The sequence below is a fragment of the Bos taurus genome, chromosome 1, assembly GCF_002263795.3.
Source record: "Bos taurus isolate L1 Dominette 01449 registration number 42190680 breed Hereford chromosome 1, ARS-UCD2.0, whole genome shotgun sequence".
In the NCBI taxonomy this organism is placed as follows: Eukaryota; Metazoa; Chordata; class Mammalia; order Artiodactyla; family Bovidae; genus Bos; species Bos taurus.
The window spans coordinates 154,270,409-154,289,327 of record NC_037328.1 but is presented as its reverse complement, the minus strand read 5'-3'; the positions used below and the strand labels follow the sequence as shown (position 1 = coordinate 154,289,327).

The 18,919-nt window shown below is 44.0% G+C and overlaps 1 protein-coding gene across 13 annotated transcripts in view; it reads left to right on the top strand.

Annotated features, from left to right (window-relative positions):
* Positions 1–18,919, top strand: part of TBC1D5 (TBC1 domain family member 5) — a 592,035-nt gene that overhangs the window by 398,117 nt on the left and 174,999 nt on the right. The gene's annotated exons all lie outside the window — the stretch shown is intronic.

Here is an 18,919-nt window from a genome sequence, read left to right as displayed (position 1 = left end):
CCCACTGGATCAGAAACTCTAGGGGTGGAGCGTGACCATCTGTTTTTTTAAACTTTTCTAATTTTGGTGCCTTCTGTGTTTGAGAACCACTGACCACCAGAGCAAGGGATGCTGTCAGCTTTATTCTGAATAAAGTTGGGAAGATGTGCACAGCTGAACTAAATTAAGTTCCTTTAGGAAGAAATGAAGCCAGATTAGATTCTTGGTGGCCGGTCACCTTCTTTGTGCTTTAAAACTAAAATAAGTATATTTTCTCTCTTGCAAAATTAAGTGAGACGTACTTCATTTGGTGTGAAACTCAACTATTGAATGTTGCAGATAGTGCTTTTTATCCACCTAATATCCATTTGCCTTTCCTTCCTTATTAAAATGAATCTTTTTTAGAGCTTGTTGGATATTTTCATTTTAGGGATGATACTGCACCTGCCTTCAGGTGTACAGTGTGACACAGTTCTGACCAATTATAGTTAATCTCCAGTTGATAGGGATTAATTTCAAAGATTTGCTTTCCTGACGTAGGCCTCATGCTTTTTGTCACTTTCTCTTTCTTTCCTATGTGATGGCTGTACAATCACCAGCCATTTTGCATCCTTGAGTGACCGCCAAAGACAATTTCAGAGCCTGTGGCACTGACAGCTTGAAGCTGTAGTAGACCCAAAGCCAGCAAACACATACTTCAGCCTTGTCTCTCCAGAGAATAAAATAAATCTTGTATTGAAGACACTGTTTAGCTTTTTTCTTATTTGCAACCAATGCAGTTCTCATGGGTTGAGTAACATAGTGTAGTTTCCATAAAAGTGGAAACATGTGGCTGTCCTGTTTCTACACTCTTTCCTCTGTTTTCTGGACGTGACTTACTGCCCATACTGTTACAAGGCTAAACCCGCATGCTTTAGGCTTGAATCTCCCCTCTCCAGGTCTTAAGTACCTCTGGCAAGTTATTTAAATTCATTAAGCCATAGTTTTCTGAAATGTAAAATGAGAATAATAATAAATCATTTGGCTGTTAAAGGGATTAAACATGTTAATGGGTATATGCCATCAGCCCCATGCCTGACACATTGTGAGCTTTGAAAAATTGTGGCTCTATGCTGTTGAAGTTCTTTGAAGATGGAAACTGACCTACATCTGTAAGTATTATACTGTTCATCAGCATAGGAGTCAGAGAAGGCAGTGGCACCCCACTCCAGTACTCTTGCCTGGAAAATCCCATGGATGGGGAAGCCTGGTGAGCTGTAGTCCATGGGGTCACGAAGAGTCGGACACGACTGAACAACTTCCCTTTCACTTTTCACTTTCATGCATTGGAGAAGGAAATGGCAACCCACTCCAGTGTTCTTGCCTGGAGAATCCCAGGGACGGAGCCTGATGGGCTGCCGTCTGTGGGGTCGCACAGAGTCGGACACGACTGAAGCGACTTAGCAGTAGCAGCATAGGAGTAAGGGCATAGACTATAAGAAAAGAAGTCAGCACAGGCCTTACTTTGTTACAACACTTATTTGGACCTTTTACTAGCAGCTTGTAAAACTCTTCTGAGAAGATTATGTGCCAAAAGAAGATTTCCAGTAAGTATGAATAGGCGTTTGCTTTCTTCTGTCTAGAAAACACCTGAACTCTTGTTGTCTTTGGGGAAAATTATCACTTAAATCCTCCAACATAATTTGATGTTCTTTAAAATCCAAACTGGCTTTTGTAGACCTCTGAAAGACCATTGTGTGGGTGCTGTACTGGACCAGGCCGGACCCGTGCCTCTTCAGTTTTTGTGTACATAATTTAAAATAGTTAAATGTTCAAGCGGGCATTAATACTTTTTGCTGGTTAAAAAAAAAAGTAGAGCAGTTATTATCAGGGAGTTCCTACACAAGGAACTTGTTCCCGCACTTCTGTCCGTTTTCTTCTGTTTTTCTCAGTCCGGGAATTGTGGCCCTCCTAGGTAGAGTCCTAGACGGGTCCTTCTCACCGTAGTGTAGAGCTGCTCACTGCACTAAACTTACTCAGGGCCTCGTGTTAGATAAGGCCATAACTTGTCAATGTATGCTTAGTAATACAACCCATTGCAATTGACTAATACACCATTTTCAAAATGATCTTTTAAGAAATAATTACTTTTCTTATCTTTTGGGTATATATACTCAGATTTCAAGGCTTAGGCCAAATTCAAATCTCTGTCATCTTATTTTGATTAAAAGGGTACATGGATAATTGATTTTATAAAGGTTTTTGTATTATTCCTAAGTTGACTGACTTATCTGTGCTTTATTTTATCTGCACACTTTTCCTCTAAGATTCAATGAAACATTTGCTTTAAATACACAAAGTCAGATCACTTTGGAAGGAATAAAAAAAATTATCAGCTCTAATTATCCATTTCAATATCAAGCTCAGAAGAGCTCAAAGTGTTCAAAGGAAAAACCCTTTGGTACAAAGGAAAAACTCTTCTCCTAAACCCTTTTGGTACAGTTCTGTATAAAAAATGAAAACCTTTATGTTAACATAACATAACCTTTATGTTATGTAGAGATTTACATCAAAAGCTGACTTACCAAGGTCTCAGTGTTTGGATTTAGTAGATCTTTAAATCAAAGACCAGATCCCCTTATCCTTAGAACAAGAAAGGTGTATTTACTGTTGTAAATGAAATTATATTTAAGAATTAGGCTTTTCTTAAAGGTGCCAATTAAGAAATAGAGTCTTCAGTTTTATGCGTAGGCAGTTCTAGAGTTTACTCCTGATCCCACCACTTTCATAGCTCTGTAGGTGCTTCATTTGTTAAATGAAGGCATAATGGTTACCCCCTCGAGGATGGATGTAGGTTTAAAAGAAAATGAGTTCCATGAGGTATCCAGAACAAGTGTCTTCAATAAATGGTAGTTTGTATTAATCACCAACGTCTATACAGACACCAAGAATTAGCATCGATTGGAATTTCTAAAGCTGCTTTGGATGATGAGTAGAAAATACCCTCTCTAACTTCCCAGGGGCTCAGAAAGTCCGTATTTATGGGGCAGGTCTTACCCGTTTCTGCTTTTCAGTTCTTTGGCGACCTTACCTGCGGCTGCCTGCTCTGACGGTCGTGTCCCTAATCTCGTTTGCAGTAATTGTACCATCAGAAGAGCCCTCACCTCAGCCGTGCGTCTCTGTGCCTTGTCTCCACTCCTCCACTCCCCCGTGTCCTATCCAGCCTGGTTCCCGTTCATTCACCCCTCTGCCTCCCCATCGTCTGCTTCCGCCCGTGTCCCGGTCCCTCTTGCGCCCGTGTCCCCGGTCCCTCTTGCGCCCGTGTCCCCGGTCCCTCTTGCGCCCGTGTCCCGGTCCCTCTTGCGCCCGTGTCCCCGGTCCCTCTTGCGCCCGTGTCCCCGGTCCCTCTTGCGCCCGTGTCCCGGTCCCTCTGCCCTCGTTTCAGTTACTCCCCTGCGTCTGCCTGCAGCACCCTCGTTCCTTTCTGCCTCTGTCACTAACATGACCCAGACCCCACCGGGGCGAGTAAGTGAGCAGCTGAAACTTGCTGCACAAAACAACCGTCCTCACCTCACCTTCTCCCTTCAGGTGAGTCCTCAGCACCGTGGAGCGGCCCTCCTGCGGTTCCTGGTGTCTTAAACATCTACCCCTGCCTCCCCATGTCCCCACCCTTTGCCATTTATCTCACTGGGAACCCAGAAGGGAGCTTGCGGGCTCAAGTTCCCACATTCTTTAAGCTGAGTCAGTCTCTCATCTCTCCCTGCTCCTCTCCAAGCCTGCCCTGCTCTCTGTACTCAGGCTCTAGGTCCTACTGTCTCCTACGCAAGGAACTTGTTCCTGCACTTCCATCCATTCATTCCTGCTGCAGTAAGTCCCCCTCTGCTGTCTATTGTTACTAGCATTTAAGTATGCTGTCATAACCTCACATATGCAGATGACACCACCCTTATGGCAGAGAGGGAAGAAGAACTAAAGAGCCTCTTGATGAAAGAGGAGAGTGAAAAAGTTGGCTTAAAGCTCAACATTCAGAAAACGAAGATCATGGCATCTGGTCCCATCACTTCATGGCAAATAGATGGGGAAACAGTGGCTGACTTTATTTTTCTGGGCTCCCAAATCACTGCAGATGGTGATTGCAGCCATGAAATTAAAAGACCCTTATTCCTTGGAAGGAAAGTTATGACCAACCTAGACAGCATATTAAAAAGCAGAGACATTACTTTGGCAACAAAAGTCCGTCTAGTCAAGGCTATGGTTTTTCCAGTGGTCATGTATGGGTGTGAGTTGGACTATAAGGAAAGCTGAGCGTGGAAGAATTGATACTTTTGAACTGTGGTGTTGGAGAAGACTCTTGAGAGTCCCTTGGACTGCAAGGAGATCCAACCAGTCCATCCTAAAGGAATTCAGTCCTGGCTGTTCATTGGATGTTGAAGCTGAAACTCCAGTACTTTGGCCACCTGATGCAAAGAGCTGACTCATTGGAAAAGACCCTGATGCTGGGAAAGATTGAGGGCAGGAGGAGAAGGGGATGACAGAGGATGAGATTGTTGGATGGCATCACCGACTCAATGAACATAGGTTTTGGTGGACTCCAGGAGTTGGTGTTGAACAGGGAGGCCTGGCCTGCTACAATTCATGGGGTCGCAGAGAGTCGGACACGACTGAGCCACTGGACCGAACTGATGCTGTCATCTGTTTCATCTGCTGCTGCTGCTAAGTCACTTCAGTCGTGTCCGACTCTGTGCGACCCCATAGATGGCAGCCCACCAGGCTCCCCTGTCCCTGGGATTCTCCAGGCAAGAACACTGCAATGGGTTGCCATTTCCTTCTCCAATGCATGGAAGTGAAAAGTCAAAGTGAAGCCGCTCTGTCCTGTCCAACTCTTTGCGACCCCATGTACTGCAGCCCACCAGGCTCCTCCATCCATGGGATTTTCCAGGCAAGAGTACTGGAGTGGGGTGCTATCGCCTTCTCCGCTCTTTAATCTGAAGGGATAAGAAAGAAACATAGAACACCCAAGCTTGAGCATAAACCCCTCTCCACCTGTTTCCTGTTTGTTACCCCGGGTAGGTCAGCTCCTCATACAGAAAGCTGTGTCCAAAGCTACGTTCTTACCTTTCTCCTGAAACTTCTCTGCTGTCTTCTCCAGTCTATAAATAAAAATGTCACCGACATGCACCCACTTGCTCCCCTAAAGCCTGGGAATGAATCATCTGCATTTCTTTCTTTCCCTCTCATCCTGCATCCATCAGCAAATCACAGTGGCTCTTAAAATGTATCCAAGAACTCCCCGCTTGTTTGCAGACTCCACCAGGCCGACTCACTGCAGCCGAGGTCTCTGGTCGTCTTTCACCAGACTATTGCTAATGCCTCCTAAGTGGTTTCCTTGTTTTCAACGCGGTCTCTCTACAGCCTCTCCTCTGCACAGCAGCAAGAGTGATCTGTTTTAATTAGAAACAGAATTTTAACAGTTTCCTACTCAGAAGCCTCCCAGAGCATTCAATCTCTCTCTGTTCACTCAGGCTTCTCTAACATAGAGTACCGTAGGCTGGGCAGCTTATAAACCACAGGCTTTGCTTCTCCTAGATCAGAAATCTGGACAGTCACAGTGCGGACCGGTTCCGTGTTTGGTGAATTCCCACTCCCTTGTTCATGGATGTCTGTCTTCCACCGTGTCCTCACAGGGCAGAAGGGGGAGCGAGCTGTGAGGTCTCTTTTTATCAGAACATTTATCCCGTTTGTCAAGACAGCTCTCTTCCCAGAGCCATCACCTCCCAATACCATCATGTTGGGTGTTAGGATTGAACGTATATATTTTGCAAGTATGCGGACATTCACTCTCAGGCACCATCAGTGGGAACAGTATCTAGAGTCCTCCCTGCCGTAGCCCACGTGATCCTCTGTGGCCCCCTCCTCTTCACCTCTGCATCCTCTTCTTCAAACACACCTTTAAAAAAGTTGGGTTTGTTCCTACCATGGTGCTTTTACACTTGTTGCCGCCTCTTTATTATTAACACTCACCCGCCCGAAGATGCCCCCGTGATTTGGTCCCTCACTTCATCTGTGGTTCCTGATTCCCCTCATGCACTTTGTTTTTCTTAATAGCACTTACAATTTATTATACATTTGTTAGTTTGCATTCCCATTGCAGTGTAAGCACAAGGAAGGCAAGAACCTGTCTTCTTCATTGCTGTGTCCCCAGCACCTGGAACAGGGCCTGGTATATATGGTGTTTTTAATAAATATTTGAGAATGACTAGATTGCGTTTTATTTTTTAAAAAGTTCTCTCTAGCAGAGAGTCTTTAGAAACTTGATGAAGGCTCAGCAGTATAGAGAGTGTGTGTGAAGAGGGGAAGGAGCATTAGACATGCAGGGGAGGAGCTGGCCAAATGTGTGTTATCACAGGGGCCCAGGCGTGGGGTCTGTGGCTGGGGAGTATTCTGGTCTGTGCTTGGGCAACCGAGAGAGCAGGTCCAGTGAGCCGGGTGAGAATCATAGGGGAGACACCTAACCTGGAGAGGAGCTTCAGGAAACAGACAAATGGTTACGGGAATGGAGTAGATCTCTAGCTTGACCAAGAAGAAAGGTGGATTTAAGTCCTGGTGATTTTGTAGGCCTTTACTTTTAGTTGATGGGCTGTGAGAGAAATTTGAGCAGAGGCATGGCGTTACCTGACTGACTTTTTGAAAGGGTCACCTTACAGTCAGAGACGAGAAGGCGCTGTCAGAAGACAAGGGCAGAAGCAGGGAACTCGGCTCAGAAGCTGTTGAAGGGCCTCCTGGCAGAAGGCTCCTCGCGCCCAGTTCAGGAGGAACAGGTTCACCCTGGTCAGGGGGCTGAGACGGCACATGGCCGCACCGCAGAGCTAAGTAGTGATAGTAAAGCAATACAGGGTTTTTAACAAGGAAGCTGCTGAAATAGTAGTCATTTTGCACTAGCAGTAGTTTTCCGCTACCAGATAAGATCCATCGAGAGAGAGGTTTTTGTCTGTCTGAATTACTGCCATAAGGTCACCATTTATAGCAGAAGGTGACATATATTGGGTTCTCGACTTTTAACTTCCAGTTTTATTGAGATTTATTTTCATTATGGCACTGTATAACTTTAAGGTGTATGGTATAATGATTTCACTTACACACCTTATTCAATAATTAGACAATGTAAGTTTAGTGGACACGCACCATCTCATAGATACAAACTAAAAGCAAAGTACTTGTCCTTGTGATGAGAACCCTTAACATTTACTTTAGTGATATTAGTTGTTGTACTTTACATCCCTGTTGCGTATTTATCTTTTAGCTGGAAGTTTGTACTTCTGACTGCTTTCATCCAATTCTCCCTCCCTCAGCCCCACCTTTGGTAACCACAAATTCGATATCTTTTTCAGTGAGTTTGTTTTTGAACTGCAGTTGACCTAGGACCCAATGTGAGTTCTCAGCGCTTGGTATAGTGATTCTGTACTTCTGTGCACTCCAACAGGACCACCATGATAGGCTGGTGACCGTCTGTCACCAGGCAGCGACAGGCTGTCTGCATTGATTGGATTCCCCCTGCTGTGCGTCTCATCCCCGTGACGCATCTGTTCTGTACTGAAGCCGTGTGCCTCTTGATTTCTTTCACCTGGTTCACTCGTCAGCTGGCCTCTCCCCCCTGGTAGCCCTGTGTTCGTTTCCTGTGTCTGTGACCTTCTGTTTCGATTGTGCATTTGTTTTGCTTTTTAGATTCCATATATAAGTTAGAGCATGTGTTATTCGTCTTGCTTCATCTGGCTTATTTCCCTTAGCATAATACCTCTGGGTCTGCCTCTGTTGTCATGAAAGGCAATATTTCATTATTTATGACTGAGTAATACTCCACTGTGTACATATATACTGAATCTTCTTTGCCCATTTATCTGCTGTTGGGCACTTCGGTTCCTTTTGTATCTTGACTGTTGTAGATAATACTGCTATGAACATTGGGGTGCATAGGTCAGTTTGAATAAATGTTTTCATTTTCTTCAGATAAATACCTAAAAGAGGAATGTTTGGATCATATGGTAGTTCAGTCGTTTGAGGAACCTCCTCAGTTTTTCCATGGTGGCTGCGTGAAGTTACACCCCCACCAAGAGCACACAAGGATGCCCTTTTCTTCACTTCTTTGCAGCCATTTGCTTGCCTTTTTTTTTTTTTAATAATAGCCGTTCTACAGATGTGAAGTAATATCTCATCGTGATTTTGATTTGCATTTTCCTGATGATTAGCGGTCTTGAACACCTTTTCATGTGCCTGTTAGCCATCTGTATGTCTTTTTTAGAAAAAAAACGTCTATTCAAGTTCTCTGCTCATTTTTTAATCAGGTTGCTTGTTTTTTTGGTAGTTTTATGAGTCCTTTGCCATTTTTAGATATTAACCCTTTACCACGATATATATCATTTGCAAATACCTTTTTCCATTCAGTAGGTAACTTTTTTGTTTTGTTAATAGTTTTCTTCATGGTGCAAAAGCTTTTTAATTTATTTATTTTGCTTTTTAGTTTAATATAGTCCCGTTTGTTTATTTTTGCTTTTGGTTCCCTTGCCTAAAGAGACAGATCTAAACATGTGTTGCTAAACTTATGTCAAGCAGTGTGCTGCCTTTGTATTACTGCCTTTAAGTCCTTAATCCATTTTGAGTTTACTTTTGCATATGGTGTGAGTGGTCCAGTTGATTCTTTTGCATACAGCTGTACGCTTTTCCTGGTACCCTTTATTGGGGCTGTCCTTTTCTCGGGTGCACATTACCGCCTTGGTCATACAGTGATCGTCCGTGTACGCGCAGGTCCACTTCTGGGCGCTCTGCTTACCTCCTTGGCCATGACGTAATCGTCCGTGTACGCACAGGTCCACTTCTGAGCGCTCTGCTTACCTCCTTGGCCATGACGTAATCGTCCGTGTAAGCGCAGGTCCACTTCTGGGCGCTCTGCTTACCTCCTTGGCCATGACGTAATCGTCCGTGTACGCGCAGGTTCACTTCTGAGCGCTCTGCTTGCCTCCTTGGCCATGACGTAATCATCCGTGTAAGCGCAGGTCCACTTCTGGGCGCTCTGCTTACCTCCTTGGCCATGACATAATCGTCTGTGTAAGCGCAGGTCCACTTCTGGGCGCTCTGCTTACCTCCTTGGCCATGACGTAATCGTCTGTGTACGCACAGGTCCACTTCTGAGCGCTCTGCTCTGCTGGTCTGCGTGTCTGCATCTGCGCTGTGACTATCCTGCTGTGACTACTGTAGCTGGGTAGTGTAGCTTTGAGATCAGGGAGTATGATCCCTCCACGTTTGCTTTTTTTCCGTCAAATTTTTTTTTTTTCCTGCTATTTGGTGTCTTCTGTGTTTCCATACAAATTTTGGAAATTTTGTTCTAGTTCTGTAAAGAAAGGTCATTAGTCTTGATAGGGATTGCATTGAACCTGTAGATTGCCTTGGGTTGGGAGTTCATTTTAACAATATTAATTCTTCCAGTCTATGAACACAGTGTATCTTTCCATCTGTTTATGTTGTCTTCAATCTCTTTCATCAATGTATTATAGTTTTCCAAATATAGATCTTTTACCTTCTTGGTTAGATTCATTCTTAGATATTTTATTCTTACTGATTCAATTGTAAATTAGATTTTTTTCTTCATTTCTCTTTCTGAGAGTTCATGTTGGTGTATAGACAGAATAGATTTCTGAATATTAATTTTTTTCTGCAAGTTTACTGTATTTATTCTAATAGCCTTATGGTGGCATTTTGAGGATTTTCTATATATAATATCATGTCATCTATAAACAGTGGTAGCTTTACTTCTTCCTTTCCAAGAGCAAAAAGCCTTCTATTTCATTTTCTTGTCTGATTGCTGTGGCTAGGACTTAAAAATAGTCTGTTGAATAAAAGTAGTGGGAGTTGGTACCCTTGTCTTGTTCTTTACCTTAGAGAAAATGCTTTCAGTTTTTACTATTTCATACGATGTTAGCTCTAGGTTTGTCATACATGGCCTTTATTATGTTGAAGTATATTCCCTTTTTACCTGTCTTATTGAGAATTTGTGTCGTAAATGGATTTGAATTTTGTCAAAACCTTTTCCCACATCTATTGAGATGATCATGATTTTTATTCTTGTTTGTTAATATGATGTATCACATTGATTGATTTGTGGATATTGAACTATCCTTGCATCCTTTGGAGAAATCCCTTTTGATCATAGTATATAATCCTTTTCATGTACTCTTGCATTTAGTTTGCTAATATTTTGTTGAGGACTTTTGTACTGATGTTCATCAATGATATTGGCCTTTAATTGTCTTATTGTGTGGCGTAGTTCTGTGGTTTCAGTCTCAGGGTAATACTAACCTTGTAAAATGAGTTCTGAAGTGTTCTTGCTCTTCAACTTTTTGAAATAGTTTGAGACAGATAAGCATTAACTCATTGTGAAATATTTGGTACACTTCACCTGTGATGCCATCTGGTCCTGGACTTTTATTTATTGGGAGGTTTTTAAATTACTATTACTGATTCATTTTCATTTCTGGTAATTGGTCTGTTATATTTTCTATTTCTTCCTGATTCAGTCAGGATATTGTATATTTCTGGGAATACCTTCATTTTTTCTAGGTTGTCCATTTGATTAGCATATATCATATTAGAGGGGCTTCCCTGGTGACTCAGATGGTAAAGAATCTGCCTGCAATGCAGGAGACCTGCGTTCAGTCCCTGGGTTGGGACAATCCCATGGAGAAGGGAATGGCAACCCACTCCAGTACTCTGGCCTGGGGATTTCCATATACAGAGGAGTCTGGTGGGCTACGGTCCACGAGGTCACAAAGAGTACGACATGACTGAGAAACTTAACATAAACACAATGTCATATTAGGGTTTCCAGATGGTGCTAGTGGTAAAGAACCTGCCTGCCAGTGCAGGAGATGTAAAAGACACCGGTTCAATCCCTGGGTGGGGAAGATCCCCTGGAGGAGGGCATGGCAACCCACTCCAGTACCTTGCCTGGAGAATCTCATGAACAGATGAGCCTGGTAGGCTGCAGTCTATAGGATCACAAAGAATCAGACACAACTGAAGCGGCTTAGCATGGAGCATGTGCAATGTGTTAATCTCTTATGCTTTCTATTTCTATGATAACAATTCTCACTTCTCTTTTTATATTTCTGATTTTATTTATTTGATTTTTCTCTTTTTTTCCTCGATCAATTTGACCTAAGGTGTATCAGTTTTGTTTATCTTTTCAAAGAATGAGCTCTTAATTGATGTTTTCTAGGTTTTTAAAGTCTCTTTATGACTTTTCTAATACTAAATTTGGGGTGTGGTTGTTTTTCTAGTTCCTATAGATGTATGGTTAGGTTGTTTGAGATTTTTTTTCTTTCCTGAAGTAAGGCTGTGTGGCTATAAACTTCCCTCTTAGAACTGCTTTTGTTGTGTTCCTTAGATTTTTGTATCCTCGTGTTTTTTTTTTTTTTTAATCTCCAGTTTAATTTCTTCAGTGACCCACTGGTTATTTAGTAGCACACTATTTAGTTTCCACATGTTTGTAGGGTTTATTCCTTTTAGTAAATTTCTAGTCTCATAGCATCGTAGTCAGATAGAATGCTTGATCTGATTTCAGTCTTCTTAAATTTATTCAGACCTGTTTTATGGCCTAGAATTTGACTTCTCCTAGGAAAGACATAGAAAACAAACCTATGGTTACCAAAGGGGAAAGGGAAGAAGAGTTGTTCAGTTCAGTTCAGTCGCTCAGTTGTGTCCGACTCTTTGCGACCCCATGAACCACAGCACGTCAGGCCTCCCTGTCCATCACCAACTCCCGGAGTCCACCCCAACCCATGTCCATTGAGTCAGTGATGCCATCCAACCATCTCATCCTCTGTCGTCCCCTTCTCCTGCCTTCAATCTTTCCCAGCATCAGGGTCTTTTCCAATGAGTCAGGTCTTCACATCAGGTAGCCAACGTATTGGAGTTTCTGCTTCAGCATCAGTCCTTCCAATGAACACCCAGGACTGATCTCCTTTAAGATGGACTGGTTGGATCTCCTTGCAGTCCAAAGGACTCTCAAGAGTCTTCTCCAACACCACAGTTCATAAGCATCAATTCTTCAGTGCTCAGCTTTCTTTATAGTCCAATTCTCGCATCCATACATGACCACTGGAAAAACGACAGCCTTGACTAGACGGACCTTTGTTGGCAAAGTGAAGTAGAGCTACTGTAAAGGAGGATGCTATCAGTGTTGCACTCAATATGTTAGCAAATCTGGAAGACCCAGCAGTGGCCACAGGACTGAAAAGGTCAATCCTCACCCCAGTTCCCAAGAAGGGTCGTACTAAAGAATGTTCAAACCATCGGATAGTTGCATTCATCTCCCACGCTAGCAAAGTCATGCTTAAAATCTTGCATGCTGGGCTTCAGCATTACACTAATCAAGAGCTTCCAGATGTCAAAGCTGGGTTTAGAAAAAGAGAAACCAGAGATCAAACTGCCAACATTCGCTTAATCATAGAGAAAGCAAGAGAATTTCATAAAAACATCTATCTCTGTTTTATTAACTATGTTAAAACCTTTGACTATTTGGATTATAACAAACTGTGGAAAGCTCTTAAAGAGATGGGAATACCAGACCGTCTTACCTGTCTCCTGAAAAACCTGTATGCAGATCAAGAAGCAACAGTTAGAACCCTGTAGGAAAAACTGGTTTAGGATCGAGAAAGGAGTACAACAGGGCTGTCTGCTGTCAGCCTGTTTATTTTACCTATACCCTGAGAACATCAGGAGAAATGGCAGGATGATTGAGTTACAAGCTGGAGTCAAGACAGGTGGGAGAAACACCAGGAACCTCAGATATGCAAATGATACCACTCTAATGGCAGAAAGCCAAGAGGAACTAAAGAGCCTCTTGATGAGGGTGAAGGAAGACAGTGAAAGAGCCGGCTTAAGACTCAACATTCAGAAAACTAAGATCATGGCATCTGGCCCATTACTTCATGGCAGATAGAAGGGGAAAATGTGGAAGTAGTGACAGATTTCCTATTCTTGGGCTCTAAAAATCGCTGTGAATGGTGACTACAGCCATGAAATCAGAAGACTGCTTCTTGGCAGGAAAGCGATGACAAACCTAGACAGCACGCTGAGAAGCAGAGACATTACTCTGCCAACAAAGGCCCATGTAGTCAAGGCTACGGTCTTCCCAGTGGTCAGGTACGGTTGCAAGAGCGGGACCGTAAAGAAGGCGGAACGCCAAAGATTTGATGCCGTCTAACTTTCATGCATTGGAGAAGTAAATGGCAACCCATTGTAGTGTTCTTACCTGGAGAATTCCAGGGACGGGGAGAGCCTGGTGGGCTGCCGTCTATGGGGTCGCACAGAGTCGGACACGACTGAAGCGACTCAGCAGCAGCAGCAGCAACTGTGGTGCTGGAGAAGACTCCTGAGAGTCCTTTGGGCAGCAAAGAGATCGAACCAATCAGTCTTAAGGGAAATCAACCCTGAATACTCATTGGAAGGAAGCTGAAGTGCCCGTATTTTGGTCACCTGATGCGAACAGCTGACTAATTGGAAAAGTCCCTGGTGCTGGGAAAGATTGCGGGCAGAAGGAGAAGAGAGTGTCAGAGGATGAGCTGGCTGGATGGCATCACTGATGCAATGGAGATGAACTTGGGCAAACTTTGGGTGATGATGAGGGACAGGGAGGCCTGGCGTGCTGCAGCCCATTGGGTTGCAAAGAGTCGGACGCAACTGAGCAACTCAACAACAGCAGCATGAAGTAAGCAGTTTGCTTCTTTCCAAGATATAAGCACAAAGACCTGTAGAGTGGGAATCAGTGCAGTATCATGAGTAATAACAAAGCGGGGAGTCTTAACTGCACCCAAATTAAAGAATGGGTTGGATCATGATACATGTGCTCAGTGGAATACTGTGCAGTCACAAAACAGGAGAAAGTATTTCTGTAAATGCTGATTTAGAATATTTTCCATTTTAGCAATCATGTTGGATTTTAAAATGCATGGTATAGTATCTCCCCATGTCTGTTTTTAGAAGGTGTCTAGGTGCCTAAAAATGCGTCTGTGTTATGGAAACACACAAAAGAGGTACCTTTGGAAGGGTGGATTCAGAGGCAAATTACTTCTCACTGTATGTCTCATACACGTTAAAGTTACTTTTCACCTTGCAAAAAAGCCATTAAAAATAAGCAAAATAATAATCCACATAGCTTTCGCTGTAATTACAGGACATAGAGGAATTCTGGGAGTGAAAACCACAGTGAGATAGGAGGCTGTGGTCAGAGTGGCATTTCCGCCTTGGAGACTGGAGATTCGTAGCTTCACAGACTAGCTCTCAGCCACAGTAGCTGCTAGCTGATGTGGAAACGAAATGAGTGCTGTTGATGAAAATAAATTTGAAGTATTTTATGGGATGTTTTTGTGCTTCATATTTGAGTTGCTTTACGAGCAGATTAATTTATGAACGTATTATGTACCATGATGCCCTCAGTAAGCTAGACTTCACTGAGTTTCTGCTCTCTCCATGAGCCGATATACAATCCTAGACCTCATAAGTCTTTCTAAAATCGGCTGACCAAAAGTGGCGATTAATTTTTCTTTGTGAGTCCTTAGTTCTTTATAGTTTCCTTAATGAGTTTCCTTGAATGGAAGCACTCTAAATCTTGTAGGGTCCTGTAGCTGTAATTACCACTGTATTGTAACTGGAGTACTCATGAAATAGCTGATCATGATTTATCAAAATAAGTCCTTCAGAAAGCTCCGTTTCTTCCACTCTGAAAAACTCGATGACCACATGGATGGTCGCAAACGTAGTTACCGTGCATTCTGAATCTTGTGACTCGGACACAGACGTGCAGAGGTGTTTTAAAATATAAATCTGGGTTAGATACCTTTTTGGACTTAAAGAGGAGAATTCAAGAGGAATATGAAATAGGAAATATGAAATTTCCTCAGAGGGAACTCTGAGCTTGGAGCTGAATACATCTGCAGTCTTTCTGATTGGGGCGTGCGCAGGCCTCTGCTGAGGCGTCTGTAACAAGTGGCTGCCTGCCCACCCATTCAGACCCGTCACTCTGTACTGCAGGGTGAGCAGAGTAACCCCTGTCTCTGTAACATGCAGTTTCTCCACAGGTGATTCATTTCCACATGTATTTCAGAGGCCGCTCAAAGAAATATTGCTCTTGGAGAGTTCAAGGCTCGTTTTTAGATCATATATTTGATAGTACATCTAGAAATCAAAAGTCATATAAGGCATGATATTTGCCATAATCGTTACAAATTACAACATCTTCTATGCGTAAGAAAAAACTTTTTTTTTTTTTTTTGCTAAGGGTGTATTCCTCTTCTTTAAGACATAAGCACAGGCACACAGGTGCCTGTGAAGTTGTTTGGACACTGAGCTTCAGCTGTCAGGAGAGAGCTAGGGTCACGTGGAGCCGCCCACTCTGCCCTCCTCTGTTGCCATTTTGCTTCCACTGGTCGGGGAGTCACCGGGACAGTTGGGTCGGATGCGGGAGTGTGACTGCCCTCCTCCCTTGCTGAATCCGGCAGTCTGCCCTGCCCCCCTGAACGCATCTGGGCCCCATTCAGACACATGCCTCTCCTCACTCACCTGCGTTAATGGGTGGGAACCAGGTCACATGTAATCCCAAATGGTGGATAATCCAAAAGCAATTAATACTTGGCTTTGAAATGTATTCAGTGGTGTTTTGAATTGTTTTTACCTTCCTAATTATATTGTGCTAATGTTGCCATTAGTTGGGATTCCCTGAGCACAGCCTGGGTGATGGGGACACTCAGTGGGGAGGGGCAGTGAAGCAGGGCGGCAGTGGGAAAGCCAGGCTGAAGGGGCTTTGGAGTCAGAGTTTGCTTTGGATGTTGACGGTGGAAAGTTGTCAGCATGTCACTGAGTCCAGAGCCCAGCATAGTACCTGCTGCACAGCTGACGTTCTTCAGGAAGCACGTGCTCAGTGAAGGCTCTCAGTGTCTCTCATAGTCACCTGACTTGCGGTCTCATCAGGGCTGGGGTGAGCCCGCAGGGGAAGTCAGTGAACGGCGGCCACGGCATCCTCCCCAGTCCTCCTGCCCCCAGCTTAGCAGAGATGAGTGCCGCCAAGCCGTGGGCATTTTTCCAGTATGGGGCTGACGTTACAGGCTCTTTCACCAGCTGAGCCACGGAGATTAGCCCCTCAGTGGCAGGCACTTAATCCAGGAACCCTTCTCAGGAAAGAAGCTATACTATTCCTTTAAAATGCAAGGAGATGCTTTGAAATAGGTGCAAAGAAGCTATGTATTCCTTTCAGTAGAATATAGCTTTCCATGGCAATACAAGCCTCTAAAGTGAAATAATGATAATATAGAGCATGACTTCTTAATTTAAGGTCCATGGATCAGCTGAACTCCTGAAATGGCTTGCCCATGAGTATGTGTGTGGATGTGTGTATATTTTAGAGGAGAGGGTTCATAAACTTGATTAAATCCTCAGAGGCCTCCACAGCTTCTCTCTGATCACATAGGGGATTGAATTTGTTTCACTATTTCATGCTTTTCATAAAATTTTGTAAAGAGGCAAACAGCACACCAGTTGCCCCTGCCTCTCTATCTTGACTGGCTTTGGAAACAAGGTTGTCGTGAAGCTGGAACTGTAGCTCGTTCTAGACTGGACACAGGCGTAGGCCCAACAGCTGGGCGTTTGTATACAAAGACTGAATGTGTAAGTGGAAAATAGCCAGGCAGTCTAGAACAAGATATTGCTGACCTGTGTGAGAAGCCAAGCCACCACCTTTACAACAAAATAAGTCTGAAACAGTCAGGATTTGGTCATGGACTGCCAGCTCCCATATTTTTGCCTGCTGCCAAGTCAGCACCAACTAGAGAAAGCTCGCATGCTCCCTGGATCAATCACAGAGGACTCTCCCCTTCTCGTCAGCCCACCGCCATCCTTCCAGCTTCCAGTCCAGCAGACGTGAAGCCTTCTCTTTGTGTGACTGTGAAGCTTTCTCACTGCGCTGACTGCTTCTGACCCTTTGCTGAAAGCAAGTGATGGTAGCTGATTCCTTGATATCGCAAGCTCTGAATAACTAGCGTCTGCCTGTCCTCATTCGGTGCTGTTCCTTTGCTTCAACTGTGCATGGAGATTTGAGAGGTTCCAGGGAAGCTCCCTTATCCTGAAGTCTCTTGCACGGGGACATTGTGGGTGGTAATAGTAGCGTTGGGGAGCACACCTCGTGGAGTTTAGTGCTTTATTTTTCCAGGTAGAACATTCTAAAGTCATGTTTTATTTTAGAGACAGATCCGTCTGAGCACCAAACCTTAGGGTAAGAACGGATTACAGGTAGCACAGAAAACACCAAATGGATGGCCATCCAGCCAGGTCCCCAGTATTGCAGGGCTTCTGCATGGGGAGGAGGAGAAAGCCTTTCGGGTCCTGCTGGCATTGGGGTGCTCTGCCCCCGTGTGCACTGGATACCCCCACACACACCATGGGCTGTATCTCTGCACTTAGCTGGTCCCCCGGGTCTTGCCACCTCCCAGCTGTCTCACCTCCCTAGAGCCAATCACGAGCGCACTCGGGAGAGCCATCAGATGAGGACTGGACACAGAGGACCCCACGCTTAGAGTGTTCACTCCACCTTCAACTGAGGTTGTATGTAACCATCATAGTAAATCTATATTTTAAAAACTGTGACCTGTAAATGTTACTGTTAAACTGTCACAGTGTTTATGTCTTGTTTTGGCCTTTCTTCATCTTGTGATATCAGCTCAGTCCAGTCACTCAGTCATGTCCGACTCTTTGCAACCCCATGAATCGCAGCACAACAGGCCTCCCTGTCCATCACCAACTCCCAGAATTTACCCAAACCCATGTCCATTGACTCAGTGATGCCATCCAACCATCTCATCCTCTGTCGTCCCCTTCTACTCCTGCCCTCAATCTTTCCCAGCATCAGGGTCTTTTCCAATGATTCAGCCCTTCCCATCAGATGGCCAAAGTATCAGAGTTTCAGCTTCAACATCAGTCCTTCCAGTGAACACTCAGGACTGATTTCCTTTTAGGATGGACTGGTTGGATCCCCTTGCAGTTCAAGGGACTCTCAAGAGTCCTTTCCAACACCACAGTTCAAAAGCATCAATTCTTCGGCACTCAGCTTTCTTTATAGTCCAACTCTCACATCCATACATGACCACTGGAAAAACCATAGCCTCGACTATACGGACCTTTGTTGCCAAAGTAATGTCTCTGCTTTTTAATATGCTATCTAGGTTGGTCATAACTTTCCTTCCAAGGAGCAAGCGTCTTTTAACTTCATGGCTGCAGTCACCATCTGTAGTGATTTTGGAGCCCCCCAAATTAAGTCAGCCACTGTTTCTACTCTTTCCCATCCATTTGCCATGAAGTGTTGGACTGGATGCCATGATCTTAGTTTTCTGAATGTTGAGTTTTAAACCAACTTTTTCACTCTCCCTCGTTCACTTTCATCAAGAGGCTCTTTAGTTCTTCATTTCTTCCATAAGGGTGGTGTCATCTGCATATCTGAGGTTATTGATATTTCTCCCGGCAATCTTGATTCCAGCCTGTGCTTCCTCCAGCCCACCATTTCTCATGATGTACTCTGCAAATAAGTTAAATAAGCAGGGTGACAATATACAACCTTGACGTACTCCTTTCCCTATTTGGAACCAGTCTGTTGTTCCATGTCCAGTTCTAGCTGTTCCTTCCTGACCTACCTACAGGTTTCTCAAGAGGCAGGTCCAAAGAGATGGTATGCCCATCTCTTTCAGAATTTTCCACAGTTGATTGTGGTCCATTCAAAGGCTTTGGCATAGTCAGTAAAGCAGAAATAGATGTTTTTCTGGAACTCTCTTGCTTTTTCAGTGATCCAGCGGATGTTGGCAACTTGATCTCTGGTTCCTCTGCCTTTTCTAAAACCAGCTTAAACATCTGGAAGTTCATGGTTCACATA